The following is a 17,126-nucleotide window of genomic DNA, read 5'->3' as shown; positions in this document are numbered from 1 at the left end:
TTTTATCAGTTATAGGAGTAATATGAGATTGATAACAAAGAATAAGGGGAAGGATCGGTCCCTCAAGTAAAGAGAGGGTTAAAGCTGACAACTCAGTTGATGTAGCAACTAGTTCCTCCAAAACCTGTTGTGAGTGTTCATGGAAAAGCAACTGTGGAATATGAGAATGCAACATATACTCTTTCTAAAACGACATTGTCAGATAAATGCAAGTTATCTTCCATCTCCAATAAAGATATTGGAAAGAAACATGAAAATGAAAACTTGTCTGTATCTAGTTGACTTCACTTAGAATAATTAATCAACTATATTATAATTGGGATTTTTTTAATATTACGTGTAGTTTTATATCTAGTCTATTGTTTTGTAATATCGGCCATCTATGTTAAACTACTTTTTCTATTTGAAATATGCAAGTTAATTAAGTTTAATTAACTTAATTATTTTAGGAATTTCGAGTTGGAAGTCTTTCTGAGGTCATGTATATGTTCTCCCTAAGTTTTAGGTTTCTAGTATGAGTTTAAATTGAGTTGTAATTATATCACTCAGTTTACTGAGTTATGGTCAGTTAAATTAGTTCCAAACTATTTGAGGAATTAATAGAGAGTTAATAGAAAGTCGGTGCACTAGTGCATCCACAAGTGTCACTATAGTTAACTAAATATTCCCTCATCAGAAACTCATGCATGTCTATTCTAAGAAAGACCCAGTTGAGACTAGAGTGCAAGGACAACGTACTATCAGCTATATGACTTACTGAGTTGTATAGATCATGCATGCAATCAGAGAAGAACCTATGTTTGGATTGCACAATTTTGGAAGCATGAATTCTCTTTAAATATAGGATATTCGTCCTAGGAATTATGAAAGGAAATAGGGGTTTGTAGAGCTACAAAATTGGCTAAGTGTTGGCCAATATCTTGCTTGTGAGCTAAGAGAGTTGAGCATACTTGTGCGGAATTGTTCTAGTGAGAACAAGCTTTGTATCTTCATTCATATTTCTGATATATGCAATATAGATAGCAGGGTTTTGAGAAGTGGCATTCCCCAGATAAATCTTGTGTATGTGCCATTGATTTATCTTCTTATTGTTCATACCATTTTCATCATTCTATTGGCTTCCGTGGTTTGAAAGTAGAAGTACATTCTTGTCCTGTGCTTCAGTACATTGCATGAGCTTGTGAATCTACAAGAAATTCTACATGGTATCGAAGTAGAGAATAGTATACTAGAGGAGATTTTGAAGTTTTGAGTTCAGGATTACAGGTGAAATTCGAATTTGCAATACATACTTCAGGATTGAAAGATGGCTTTCTACGATTTGCGGCTCTAGTATTCCTTGGAAGGAAACTTGAATTTTATAGCCTAGAGGGAAAAAAAGGAGGCTATGTTAGCAGATAATGGCTTGAAGGAATTCATTCATCAGGAAATTCCTAATCCAACAATATCAGATGCATAGAATTTGGCCGAATGGAAGAAGTGTGTGGAAAAGGTGAGGCAGACAATCCTTGAGGGAGTTCGAGATCACATTGTCTCAAGTCTCCATGGCAAGGAAACTATGTATGATATGTGGAAAGGATTTATGGATTTGTATTATAATAGAAGTGACCAAAGGAAATTGGCAATAAATGACAAACTTCAAAAAATCACAATGGAGAAAGGCGAGACGATTCCAAAATACTCGACCAAGTTCACTCTGTGCCGTGATGAACTTGGAAGTGTTGGAATGATGGTTGTCGAGGATGATATAGTGAGTATTTCTCTTCTAGGGTTCCCAAAGAGTTGGCATAGTTATCAGGACCTTATCAAAGGTCGTGAGAATCTTCCAAATTGGGAATAACTATGGTTGAATTTGACGTAGGAAGAGATTAGGAGAAACACCAAGGATGGTTGTTCATCAAAGACTGATGGTGAAGACAACTATGTCTTAGCGATTAAGGTGAATAAGGGGAAAGGGAAAGCTTCCCATTCCAAATAAGATTCTTATCATGGAGGTAAGAAGAAACACATGATGAAAGTTAAGTGCTTTCCCTTATTGTGAGTTGGGGCATTTTGCTACAAATTGTCCACTCAAGAAGTCCAAGAAGAATTCCTTGGGAGGAGTGGCGGGTGAGGCTTTGGCCTCTCAATTCGAATTGGACTTTTCCCTCATTACATGCATGGTGTCATCAATGACGGGAAGTGTATGGCACTTAAACAATGGAGCTTCATTCCACATGACTAGCGACAAAGAGTTATTCAGTGACCTGGAGGAGAAAGATATCCAGATGCATATAGATATGGGTGATGATGGGAAGTATATTGTTACTAAATTGGGAACGATTATTTTTCATAAGGAGCATGGGGCTCAACTCACCTTAAATAATGTTATGTATGTGCCTGTGCTGAAGAAGAAATTGGTATATATTGCCATGGTTGAGGATAGAGGCTATGATGTGATATTCTCGAAAGGAAATTTGTCCCTTCAACACATAGCCATGTGTCAAGTAATGAAGATAGGGATTCAGGTGAAGAATCTCTATAAACTAGAGGTAGAGGATTGTGTTTCTTTGAGCACAATAGCAGAAAGGTGTAAAGCCGATATGTTGGCAAGTTATGGCATATGTGATTGGGCCACTTGCATCATGGGGCTTTGAAGATATTACAACAGATCTCTACCGGTCTTCCCAAAGGTATGCTTGAGCAAGTTGATACATGCAAGGGATGTTCTTTGGGAAAGAAAATACACCAAGGCTTTCTTTCACAACAGAGACAGTCAAGCAGAGGCTATTCTAGAGTGACTCCATTCATATGTGTGGACCACTCTCGACAACATCCATAGCCAAACATAGGTATTATGTTATATTTGTTGATGACTTTTCTCGTAAACATTAGATATCTTTCATGCAGAAGAAGGATCAAACTTTCACATTTTTTTATGAATTTAAAGAATTGGTTGAGAAAGAGTCAGGAAAGAATGTTAAATCCATACAGAGTGATAAAATTGGTGAGTATGTCTCAAATGAGTTTAAGAACTTATGTGTAGCGAAAGGGATTAAACGAGAGTTGACAACACCCCATAACCGTCAGCAGAATGGGGTGGCCAAGGGGAAGAATGGAAGCATAGTAGGGGCAACAAGGGAGATGTTGCATGATCAGGGTTTCCCACTTCACTTGTGTGTTGAGGCATGCAACACAGTGGCTTATGTTCATAACCGTAGCCCACATCAGATGCTTGAGATGAAGACACCAAAGGAGGCTTATTCCGATAAGAGGCTAGATGGTCATCACTTCAGGATTTTTGGGTCATCAATATATTTTTATGTGACCAAAGATGCATGGAAGAAGATTGATTCGACAACAGAGTTGGGGATACTTGTGGTGTACACTGATATACCTCACAACTGTCGGGTGTACTTTTCAACTAGTAGGATGAGAGTGGTTCGCATGTGTAGGTTTTAACCCCATACATAAATTACCTTCATATGAATTCTAAGAACATAAAATAAACAATGGCGAGAGCATAAAACATAAAACAGATATACACAAATATTTCCCCTGGATCCAAAAATCGGGACTACCAAATTGAATTTTCATTATGTTCCTTTCAATGTTACAATACATATATATACATGTCGAAGCATCCATAAACCCCAATCAATTAACCTTGGATTAGAACATAATCATAGTTCCCTTTATCAGATCTACAAAATACCATGGACAAAAAGTCATCATGCCCAAAACCATGTGCAAAATTCATGCACAAAACCATAGGTAGGTCTGCCCACCTAATATAGGGTCCAAAAAATATTTCCCGGGGTGCTTCCTTGCACACCATGCAGGGGGGCTACCACCCACTACATACCCCCCATGCATGGGGTAGTCATGGAAAGAATGTAACACAACCCAAAAACAAGGATGTCAAATTCGATGAGGAGAAGGCCATCTGAGTTTCCCTTGATAGGGAGCTTGAGCTACATGCAAATGAGGAGATTTTAGCTCCTAAGATTGATGTGGAGCAGCCACATGTATGGGATTCGGGAGTGGATACATCCATTCAAGAAGAGTGTTCTAGAGATGGGAGAAAGCACACTAGAGAGGCTAACAAATTGTTGCATGATGCATAGGAGAATGTGGGAGCACCCACTTCTTAGCACAGATAGAGGAGGTCACCTGAGAAGTACACTGGATACATGGCTCTTATGGAAGAAGTGCAGCAGCCAGTTTGGGTTGATTTCATGGTGGAGGAGTATGATTCCATAGTTCGTAATAGTGTTTGAGATGTGATACTGAGACTGGAGGACAAGCCAGTGGTGATCTCTCGTTAGATTTACAAGGTAAAGCAAGCTTCAGAGGGTAGTGTGGATAAGCATAAGGCCATATTTTTGGCCCATGGTGTTTCACAGGTAAATGGGATTGACTATGATGATAACTTTTCTCTTGTTGCAAGGTACTTGTTGATATGATATATATTGGCACAATCAACACAGATGGGTTGGAAGATACATTAGATGGATGTAAAGACATCCTTCCTTAATGGCATGATTGAGGAAGAGGCATACATAGAGTAGCCTGAAGGTTTTGAGACCTTTGACTATGAGTCGCATGTGTGCCAGCGCAAGAGAGCATTACATCGGCTGAAGCAAGCACCACGTGCTTGTTACACTAGGATAGATAGCTACTTCACTAGGTTGGTCTTCACGAAGAGTGAAGCGAATGTGAACCTATGCCACATAGTGGTGGAAGGTAAATTGTTGATCATTGTACTTTATGTTGATGATCTCATACTAAGAGGTGATGATTAATTGATCAAGTATTGCAAGGAGGACCTTACAAGAGAGTTTGAGATAAAGGACATGGAGCTCATGCATTAGTTTCTTGGCATGGAGGTATGGCAGGGTCATGGGGAGCTTTTTGTGTCTCAGGGCATGTATGTCAATGAGATACTTAGGAGATTCCGCATGTAGAGTAGCAAACCCATGGAGACTCCTTTAGCAGGTAACTGGAGGAAGAAAGATGCTACTTCAGGGTTAGTAGTGGAAGCTAATGTTTACAGGCAGCCTATGGGTTCACTAATGTACTTGGTGAACACACAACTGTATATGTGTTATGTTGTTAACTAGCTTAGTCAAGTGATGGTTAGGCCTACCAAGTTGTATTGGAAGATGACAAAGCATGTGTTGAGATACCTCAGGGGCACTTCGGAGTATGGATTATGGTACAGAAAAATAGAGGGAGTGAAGCTTTAAGGATTAATTAATGCAGATTAGGAAGGGAGTCCATCCGACCAGAAGATCACATCATGAGGGATCTTCAGTATTGGGTTAGCGGCAGTTTCTTGGTACAACAAGAAACATAGATTGGTTGAAATTAGTTTGGCAGAGGCAGAGTACATGGTTGCGAGTCAGGAGGCATGTAAGGTCATCTAGATGAGGAAGATCCTAGTTGGGTTATTTGGTTAGAATATGGATCCAAATGTGATTTACTGTGATAATTAGAGTTGTATCAAACTCTCTGAAAATCCAATTTTTCATGATTGGTCCAAGAATATTGATATCAGATATCATCAACTCAGAGATTGTGTATTGAGGAGAATATTTTATTAGAGTACATTCCCATGGAGGAGAAAGATGTTGAAATTTTGACAAAGGCATTGTCAAGATGTAAATTTGAGTTTCACAGAGACAGGATCGGGGTAGCTAATAATACCTTTCTTGTTGAGAGGGAGTGTTGATAAATGGCAATAAGAAATTCCAGTTTAAATTTGTCCTTGAATTTAAACTATGAATTAAAATTGAATTCTATTCTCAAAGAAACTTGTAAATAGTTAATTAAGTTTAATTAACTTAATTATCTTAGGAATTTTGATTTGGAAGTCTTTCTGAAGTCATGTATATGTTCACCCTAAGTTTTAGGTGTCTAGTATGAGTTTAAATTGAGTTGTAATTAAATCACTCATTTTACTGAGTTATGGTCAGTTAAATTAGTTCCAAATTGTTTGAGGAATTAATAGAGAGTTAACAGTCACTTCATGCACTAGTGCATCCACAAGTGTCACTCTAGTTACCTGAAGATTCCCTCATCAAAAACTTATGCATGTCAATTCTGAGAAAGACCCAGTTAAGACTAGAGTGTAAGGACAATGTACTATCATTTGTGTGATTTACTGAGTTGTATAGATCATGCATGCAATCAGAGAAGAACTTATGTTTGGATTGCGTAGTTTTGGAAGCATGAATTCCCTTTAAATATGGATTATTCATCCTACGAATTACACAAGGAAATAGGGGCTTGGAGAGTTGCAGAATTGGATAACTTTTGGCCAAGGTCTTTCTTGTGGGCTGAGGGAGTTGAGCATACTTGTGTGGAATTGTTCTAGTGAGAACAAGATTTGTATCTTCACTCATATTTCTGATATATGAAATACGTATAGCGAGGTTTTGAGCAGTGGCTTTCCCCATATACATCTTGCGTTACGTGCCATTGATTTTTATTTTTCTTTTACATATTATTTTCATCGATCTATTGGCTTCTACTAGTTGAAAATAGAAGTAGATTATTGTCCTACGCTTTATTACATTGCATCATGAGCTTGTGAATCTACAGGAAACTCTACAGTCTTCTAAGAAATATTGCACACAATTTTTTAATTTCTTGTTGGAATTGTATATCACATGGTCAAACTATATTCTTTTAGTACTAGAAGCATTTTATGAAAATCAATGAAATTCACTACTTCATTTAGCACGGCCTTTGGGCAGCTTCAGAAACCTAAAAGATTGAATGTGAATTCCGTTTTGAGGATAGCAGAAATTTTCATGGATAGAGCAAAGAATTTGGAAGATGAGTTGTCTAGGTATTATTTCTCTTTGAAAGATACCACTGGTTGTAGTGGATTTTCAATATTTATAGTTGTTTATCAAGCTTCAACAAAAAGATTATCCTTTTTTGATTGATTATTAATTGATGGATTTGTTATTTCTACTTGTTGCTCTTTCTTGAAGTTTTTGTGATAACTATTTTGAACTAATTGAGGATCAAACATTGGTGGTATTGTTGTAATATGTTAAATCCTTGTTTGTATTGAATCAAGTATTTGTTGTAAAAGATCAATCAATGTGTTATATCTTGGAAATTACAAGTATGGTAAATATGGGAAAACTATTGGTGCTTTGTATGTAAATTTGCAAAATAGATCAAAACTACTCTTATTTTATCTTTTTATTATAATTATCATTGATGTTTTGAGTTGAGTGATTGACTTTTTAAATCAATATAGAGGACTTGGATCGAGGGATTGATTTATCTAGCCTCCAAAATACACTAGGATGATCACAATTGTTCCCTCAAATTGGAAGTTTAGTGTTGGAATTCAGTGTGGATTTTCCATTCAAGAATCATATAGCAAATGGAATCTGAAAATTACATTCCAAAATGGTCCTATTTGGCAGATTACTAGTGGTGATTGCTACATATTTTAGATTCCTATTTGGGAGATTACTCGCGGTGATTGTTACATATTTTTGATGTCGGAAATTTTCTCCAAATCACAACTAATATATTGTACCATGGGTCAAGAACACAATGGGAAGAGAAATGCCTTTCTAATTTATCCATTTATATTGTAGTGATCCATAAAGATAAGAAAAACCTTACTAATTTGACATAGACTAGTTGTCTTATTCATATGTGATAATGGACCCAAATAGTAGTTCTTATCTGAAGAAATGCTCATCATACTTGGGCATTCTTGACATCATCAACTTCTAGCCCTAGAATTATTCACATAGCCTTCTACATTATCTAGTTATATACATGTATACGAGGCTATCCTATTATTGTATCATTTTTACTTCATTTTATTTTATTGTAGACTTAGGTTTGGCATTTTCTAGGAGTTGTGTTTGCACTCCCACATTGTGTAAGTAATATACAACTTGATCTTTTTAGCATGTAACTTAGTTGGCATGATTGTGTCTAAGCTTTCCCTAAAGATTGAATACCAAGTTTACTAAGGTGTTATTTTCTTGAAGTTCTATTTGTTTTGTTTATATAGGTCATCTGGCCACATAATGGCCATTATCGCCCAACCGAAGAAAACTTGTTCGAGTTTCTTGCTTTGACGGGGAAAATGGAATTGACATTGCTGATGTTGAGGTATTTGTTCTATAAATCCTGTATAGTCTCCTTTATTTTATATTATAGTTTCTATCGTCTTTCATGTCTTATAGTTTTCATTTTATCTTCTTTCGATTTTAGAAAAGGAACTCAGTATTGATGGTAAGAAGCTATAATTAAAGAGAAGAACAATAACACTAGAGTGACCAATGCAAAAAGAGAGAAAGAAGAGAACTTGTATACCCATATAGCTAATATCCCACATAAGACACACACATAGAGATTGATGGTCAAGTCTTCAGAGTTGGTGAATTCACTTGCAATGCCTTGTCAACGAAATGATAACGTTTTGAAATTATGAAACAATATTTCATATGTAAATTGTAGTCCAACCAATATTAAGTTGGAAACTCAGATTGTAATACTTGACATTATATAATACAATTTGTGGTTGAAAATATTTATAGCTCCAATTGATATTATTTAGTATTGTAATTAACTTATTTAACTTTGAGTTTTCATATTAGATGGATATGCACATTCTATGACATTTTTTTTTAATTTAGTCACAAAATCATACTAATTCATTTATGTTGATTAATACTGAACACATAAAATCAATCTAAAACAACTAAATGAGTAGTTTATATTGATTAATGATGAACAAAAATAGAATGAATATATGACTAAATTAGTTGTTTATAATGATTATTAATGAAATGAATATAAACTACTAAATTAGTCCTTTATATAATGAATATGAAACTATCAAAAAACGATAAATGACTAATGAAAACAATAACTTTTTTATTACAAATGATGACTAAATTTTGCATATATATGACTATTAGTAGCTAATTTACAATATCTTACAACACGACCAAAATTTAGTCATATTTCTTTAGCCATTAATTTTTCTCAAACGATGACTACAGTTTGCATATATATGACTATTAGTAGTTAATTTACAGTATCTTATAACAAGACCAACATTTTAGTCATATTTCTTTGGTCATTAATTGGTTTTCTCGGGTGATCATATAGTAATATATTTTGTTTTATATTTGGTCATTAATTGTGGAAATTAATGACTAAATTAATCACCAAATTTGTGACTAAATATACTACTAGACAATAAAATTGAGACAACCAATTAATGACTAAGCTAAAAATGACTAAAAGTTGCTCGCGTTATAAAATACTATAAATTAGCTACTATTGGTCACCGACCAAAAAACGGTTGTTTATATGTATATTTTATTCATTTATTTAGTAACTAATTAGCCATTTTGTACTAGTGGCAGGTTTTAATTATAGCGATTGGAGCTACGATTGGAGCTTACAAGACGATAGGAGAGAAACACTTGCAATGGATTCGAAGTAAACCTAATTTCCATTGTTCAATTTCTCTAAAGGAAACTTTATATTCTTTTATTTTTGTTGTTCTAGACCAGTCCACTAGCTCTAGGGAAGATACTTATGTCTACAGTCGTAAATTATGCATAACAAATTGGCGACTCCACTAGGGATTGAACCTAGAATATCTAGTTTCGCAGAACATACCTACTGAGTTTACAATTAAACCTCCCAAATTCGATATCCATAAACTTGATTTCAATCCTCATGTGAGAGCCACTCAAAATTATAACATAGTTGAGGATCTGGTTCAATCTCCTTCAACTATGCCCACTCTTCAGGTGTTGCAAAATTGTCCCGCCCAAAAGTAGGCTTTGCTTTCTGCAATTGGATGTATTTATGCCTTGGATTCAAACCTAGTATATTTCAATCATGAGAATCATAAGCCTTGACTTCCATCTAAATTATCTTTCATGATCCAGCTTGTCATTCACATTAAGAATATCCATCGTTCATGTCTTGCTAGAAGGCCATTGGTTCTCCCCAATTAAGTCATTCACCGACCACGCTGAATATTTTTTATGGAAGAAGCTACAAACCTTGTGGAATTTAGAATTTGTTACAAGTAGAATTAGGCGGCAAGACAGTATCCATAGAATTCAAAGTTAATGATAGACTGCTAGATTTCAATCTTCTACTCGGTCGTATGTAGGTTTATGCCATGGCTACGGTTGTTTCGACATATTTTAGAATGATTTCTTTTCCTCACAAAAGTGGTATAGTATTTATTGATAAACTCACTTTATTTTCCATTGATTCTCAGCTTACTAGAAGCGTCCCTCTCGTGGGGGAAACCCCTCACCCATATCAGTATGTCGGGGTTAGACTACTTAAGGATTCCTCTCTCATGGGAACCATTTCACTTCCCAACAACTCTACTTTAGTTTCCTATAGAAATATGATATCTTCTTATACTAATACATTTTATCCTTGGATAGTACCAAATGGATATAATATCGACAACTTTGGTGACCTTATGCTGCTCAGTCCCATTGAACTCGACTATGAATCCATTTACTCGACCTGTTCAGTTTATTATGATCCCTCCTCTTCGATCAATTGGGTTGATAATTCCTTAGATTATGGCATGTCCTTTGATACTTTCTCTTGTATGTTTTCTAGTTATGAGAGCATCATGGAGATGATGATGTCAGATGATGCACCATGGGATGATCATCATAATCATTCCTCCTTGCCAGATTCCGACAAGGGTAATCCTAGTGAACTCTATCAACTCAATATCATTGAGTTATATACGAATTATGTATCCATTTATGATGTCGATTCTAAGAAGAACATATCGAATATTGAAAAGACTATCCCTCTCAATATTTTGATCAAACCCGGCATTGTTGAGAATCTACATATCGGTGCATCTTTAAATTAGAGGAAATTTCAGCTTAAAAGTGCCCAAGAAATTTTCACATAATTTCCATGTCATAATATGTAAACCAATCAAAATCCTTTAAATTTAAAAATAGGTACATGTTCTAAATAATTTTAAATTAAGAAAAGCCCTTCAGTAGAAATGACATAAGATAAATTTTTGGCCAACGCATTTCAAACCAACAAGTGTGGTTCATCATCAGGAGTAGATGAAGAGGTAGACCACGGCAAAGGCTTAAATAGAGAGTAATGTAGAGACCATAATTTCAGGTAACAACTATATTTGAACAATAATATTTAAATTATGATATTAATTTATTATTATATTAAAAACAAATATTATTAAGTAACTATTGGGCACAGGATCCCCCAAGGGAAGTTGTGGGGCTTAAAGCCCATATTTTGGTCCAATTTTGTAATACAAATGTAAATACTCGACATTTTGAGGTCGCGAAGCGTGTAGTTGTTAGAAATTCATAGGGTTGTCCGCCCTTATTTTGAAAATGTAATGTCTGTTGTAGAAGATATACCCATGGTCTGTGGACCATGGGATTGTATAAATAGAGCTAAGCTCTATGTAGTTAGAGACAACTAACTATGAAATAATCAATGATGAAGAATTGAGTCATATCTTTCGAGCAGAAGTCTAGGTTGGGTCGTAGCATAGGTAGAGGCTTTGCATCTAAGTGCGCAAAGGGCTAGAAGTCCGCAACTGAGTGAGCAGGGCGAGTTGAGTCTGTAATCATCTGGAAATATCAATAAAGAGAAGTATTCTTAATTTCTACGTCTTTATTTCTTGTTTATGCATCTATTATATTGGTTATGAATTTGACTTATAATGCTTACATGATGCGCGAATGTGTATAACTGTATTGGTTAAGTGAATGCAAATAAGAAAATATATTTACATGAAGCTAACTAATATCTGTTAATAAGATAAGTAAGATACTTAGCTTAATCTGGGAGACATTGTAGTTTGCTACCCCAGCAACCAAGGAAAATTTTAAGGATGGAAAATTTTCTTGAAGTTTAAATACATTGGCGAATCTCACTAATCCCTAATATCCAAACTATAAAATGTTTATTGATATATTTGTAAAATTATTCAAATTTATAATGATTTTATATATAGTATCTATATAATGTTGGCGATTTTTAAGGTAAAATAATTTTATATTCTAAAATTTGGGTGAATCATCTTTTATAAAATTGGAAATTGGCGAATCTTTTTTGTGGAAAAATCATGGAAAATTAGCCCACTGGGCGAACATTAGCCCCTAAAATTTTCCATGCTAGCAACGCGAAAGGACTTCAATCACTGATTAGGGATGCGTGAAACCGATTGTAACATTTTGTGAAGGTATTGAAGGGTAGAGTAGAGGGATAAGCAACCTGCGCAGAGGCAGGTATAGCTGGAATAAGCTGACATCACAACCATCTCAAGGGTGTGGAAACTTGGTTCCATCATCACCCCAGACTACTTCGAGTGATACTTCAGTCTGCACTCCGCAGGATGATGCCGAAAGGGCAAATAGTGTAGGGATTTGTTTGGCTAAATAACCCTGAACCTTGGTAAAGCACCCTCAATCCAACAAATGATTACGTTAATAAGACCGAAATTTGCATAAGAGATGTGTGATTTCGTATCACTGGAATCCAAGTAAGAAATAAATCGAAGGCTAGTTGGACAGAAGGATTCACGAGTTCACGGCACAAGAAAACTGAAACCCATGACTATCAAAAGAACAGTGGTTGGATCGATACCTGTACACGAAGATCCACGAAATATTTTTCACGTCGTTCCCTACTGAGCTATATGAGTGGATCACGAAGCTAACAAATAGCCAAGGAAGGTGGAAACTTGAAAGTCCTATTGTGTGAACCCCAGAGCTAATGTGAATATTGGAAGCATCAGAGGATAAGATCGCTTGTGCCATTGATCATTGGCTTGATTGCATCATAGGAAGATTTTTTAATGAGTTCGTGGTTGACACCTCAGTCAGCTATAGCGAGCGGAGCAATGCTTTTTCAAAGGACCCTGAGGTAAGTATGTGAAACCTTTGAATACTTGGATTAAAATTCTGTTGTGCAAAAAGCAGGTTATGTAGTTACCTTGATGTTCGAGGCTACACGAAGCAGAAAGGTTTACATGAACGAAGGAAATAAGGGTCCAAAGCATAGCCCCTTGATTTCACCTCCGTGAGGGGATGAATAAGGGACTGCGAAGGTCACTCCGCAAAGTGCTATTTAGTTGATAAGACAAGGATTTCAACAAATTCCACCTCTATCCACACCACCACCGAATTCACCTCCATCACCTCCAACTTCACCTGTACCACCCCCACCATGATTCATTATGGAAAATACAGTGAAGTTTCCTTAGTTCAAAGGCTTGGGAAATGAGGACCCAGACCAATTATGGTTCATTGTAAGGGTTATATGGGAAGCTCAAGGTGTTACAGATGACCATATAAAGAAAGCGACATTGGTTAGTGCTCTGCAAGACCACACGCTAACCTGGTATATTAAGTACTCCAGCGATAACCCAAATGCTAGAGTAGCAGACATCCAAGCAGCACTGAATAGTGAATTTAGCAGGCCTAAATCTAAAGCACAGTCGATTGTTGGATTCAAAGAGATCACGATGTTACCAGGTGAGACACCTTGGGAACTAGATAAGAGGCTAAAATGTATGATCCTTGAAGCCAACATGAATTTGACAGATGGACAACATCGTGAGTGGTTTGTGGCTTTGCTACTACCACACCTAAGAAGTGCACTATCACAGCAGAAGATAACAACTCAGGCAGAGGCCTTAGAGATTTCCATGAGACTACATGAAACCCTGATGCAAGATCCTAATCTAATATTTCACCAAATCCATGCATAGCTAAAGAATCTGTGCCTTGAGATGCAAAGATTGAAGCATGATAGGACAGTTTGATCCGATGTACATGAAGAAGTCTGGTGCTTGAAATGCAAGAGATAGGGCCATGACAAAGGCCACTGCTCGGTCTTTACAAATTACCTTATAGGAGGAGGACTGATGCCTTTAAGGCTGGAAGCTCAAGAAGGACCTAGAGCGGCACCTGCTTTATGATGTGCTATCTATCAAGTAGTCGGAAAACATGCCACGGACAATTGCCACTTGTTACAGAAGTATATGCAAACTTTGCAATATTTTGTAGATCAGTGGAACATTACGAGCGTACTTGTAGGAGCTATGAATAATTGATGAATAGAACTCCCACCTACAGGGTTCAAGCTGAAATGCGGGCCCTTGACCAAAACGCAGGGATGGCGCAGACAAGATTTTAGGGGCGCAGATGAGGCTGAGGCAGAGGAGGACCTAGTAGAGGTCAAGGATAGTTCATTTTCTACAAATGTGGAGGACCAGGACACTATGCCCATGATTGCACTAATCCAATGCATCCGACATGCAAGTACTACACATTGTTTGATCATGAAATAGAAGATTTTCCTATGCTGATCGCTAGAATATGTGACAAATGGGTGCTACCACCTCCCCTGACTCAGAACCTACAGATGATGAGGTTTGAACCACGTGAGGAGGATCCGAATGTAAATATAGTTATCTGAAGTGGAATCGCAACAAGAGTTGACAAGGGGAAACATACAAAAGACAGTACCTAGGTTCGCAAAACCCCTATGAAAGAGGCTGAGTTTGATTTGGAGCGTGGTAAAGAAACCTTCATGGAAGCTAAGAAGAGCTTCGTTGAGGCTTCCACTTCAGGAAGCAAAGATAATCCCGAGCCAGAGATGGACCCCTTTATGCTCACAACATTTATGGAAGCTTGTATGAAGTTACTACACGACAATAAGGCTATGAAATTGTTATAGGAAATTATCAATAGATGTGCTGGGACTACGCCAAGTGAACCGTGCATAGTCCGTAAGATCAGAAAGCATAAAACAAGAACGGGGCATGAAATGAGACTCACCGTGTAGATCAAAGAATACAAGATGGATCAAGTCATTCCGGATTTCAGATCAGATGTGAATGTTTTACCGAAATAGACATGGGAGTGAATGGGGCGACTTGCGTTGCAATTATCTCTGATTCAGCTAAGGGTGGAAAATCAACAGAAAATCATACCCATGGGGCGATTGCAAGGAGTAACCGTGGATATTGAGGGAGCGAGCACGTTGGTAGACTTTGAAGTAATAGAGATTGTTGATGATAGCAATCCCTACCCTACGGTCATGGGAATTGACTGGGCTACTGATATGAACAAGGTAAACAATCTGAAGAAGCGAAAGATGATCTTTGAGAAGAAATCACTACGTGTAATAATACCCCTCGATCCTGCTGAGGGATTGCGATATACAAAACCAGTCTGCGACTATGAGAGTGATGATGATCTAGACTGCATCTATAAGATAACACTGTGAGACCAAGATTGGATGAATCCCAGTGCAGATGGGTGGATTACATGGGAGCGCGAGAGTTCTTGTACTTCAGATTCCAACAAAGAAATAGAACACTGGAAAAATCGGTTACACAAAGTAACTACGTTGAATTGCAATATGATGACCCGTTCGTTGTGTTGTGTGCCCTCAGAAGAAAGAAATATGCCTACTTATGATGGTCTAAATGAGGTGGATACCTTCTTGGATTCATTTGAAAGGGAGGTGTCAGGAAAGCAACGCTTCCAGGCCTTAGACTAGGTACTACGCACTACGCCCGCAAGATGGTGTGGTATGTGCAAAGTAAGTTTTGATGATTGGCGCTAATGTAGGAGAATGATGTGAACATGATTTGGGAAGCCTAAGATGCGACTAATAGAAAAGTATGATGGACAGGATAACCTGTGCACGCATCTAGCCAAATGGACGTAGAACTATGGAGAAAAGCCCCAACTTGAGCAGATGCACATGTACTCCACGTTGAAGTACATAGTCAATAAGCCTGTGTTGGGGGGCCGAATTTGCAGATGGATTTTAGTGTTCCAAGAATACGATTTTGAAGATTTTGTGAAGCCTAGATGATTGAACGCGAGACCATACCACCTATCGCACATTGAGACAGGGGAGGAACCTACTAATTTGGAGGAAGGATTACCTGACGTGCAACTCTTTACTATGTGCATCGCGGATGGACATTTTGAAGATATAATACACTTCCTAACAATTGGAACTGCACCAGAAGGATACTCTATCTAGCAAAAGAAGGAATTATTGGTGCATGCGGAAGATTTCTCTATCATTGCTGGGCATCTATACAAGATGGGGAATGATGAAATACTGCGAAGGTATGTACCTGAGTTTGAATGAAGCAGCATCCTCGTGAATGCTCACGGGGGCACTATGGGAGGACATTATGTAGGAAGAGAAACCACACAGAAGATTCTATGCACAGGGTTGTGGTGGCCAACCCTTCATTAGGATTCAAAAGCATATTGCAAAGCATGTGATGTATGTCAAAGAACAGGCAAGCCATTGTGGAGGGATGAAATGCCTTTGAATCCACAACTGACATTGCAACCTTTCGAAAAGTGGGCAATTGATTTTGTAGGACCCATAAAACCTCAAGGAAATATAGAAGTGAGGTATATTATCATTGCGACGGAGTATTTGACTCGTTGGGCAGAAGCGCAGCTGTCTCAAATTTTCTATTTGAGCATGTACTAACGTGATTTGGCTGTCCAAACATCTTGATTATCGATCGTGGTACACACTTCCTGAACGAGACAATCAACGCATTGATGGAGGAATTTCAGGTGTATCATCAAAAGAGCACATCTTATCACCCATAGGCTAACATGATAGTGGAGGTGTTCAAGAAAGTGCTTGAAAACGCGCTGACCAAGGTATGCAATGCTCAGCGAAGTGATTGGGACCTACACATACCTGCAGTGTTATGGGCTTATCGAACGACATGCAAGAAATTGACGGGACAGACACCTTTTAGGCTTGTCTATGGAGTGGAAGCCGTAATGCCTATGGAATACATCGTGCCTAGTCTGCGCATAGCAGTGCTCATAGGTATGATGGATCGCGGAGCCCTGGAAGAGAGGCTCGCGTAGTTGAATGAGCTCGAAGAAGAACGATTTTTGGTTGGATTTCACCAGCAGGTCCAAAAGAAGCGTGGAAAGGCATGGCACGATTAACACATCAAGATACGCACTTTCAAGGTAAATAATCTAGTTTTGTTGTATGGTAGTAATTTTGATAATTTCCCTGGAAAGTTTAGGATGCATTGGTTA

This window comes from Pinus tabuliformis, chromosome X (genome assembly GCF_031772625.1).
Source record: "Pinus tabuliformis cultivar Carrire ecotype Pingquan chromosome X, CPIR1, whole genome shotgun sequence".
Lineage (NCBI taxonomy): Eukaryota > Viridiplantae > Streptophyta > Pinopsida > Pinales > Pinaceae > Pinus > Pinus tabuliformis.
Note: the sequence above shows the minus strand (reverse complement) of the source record.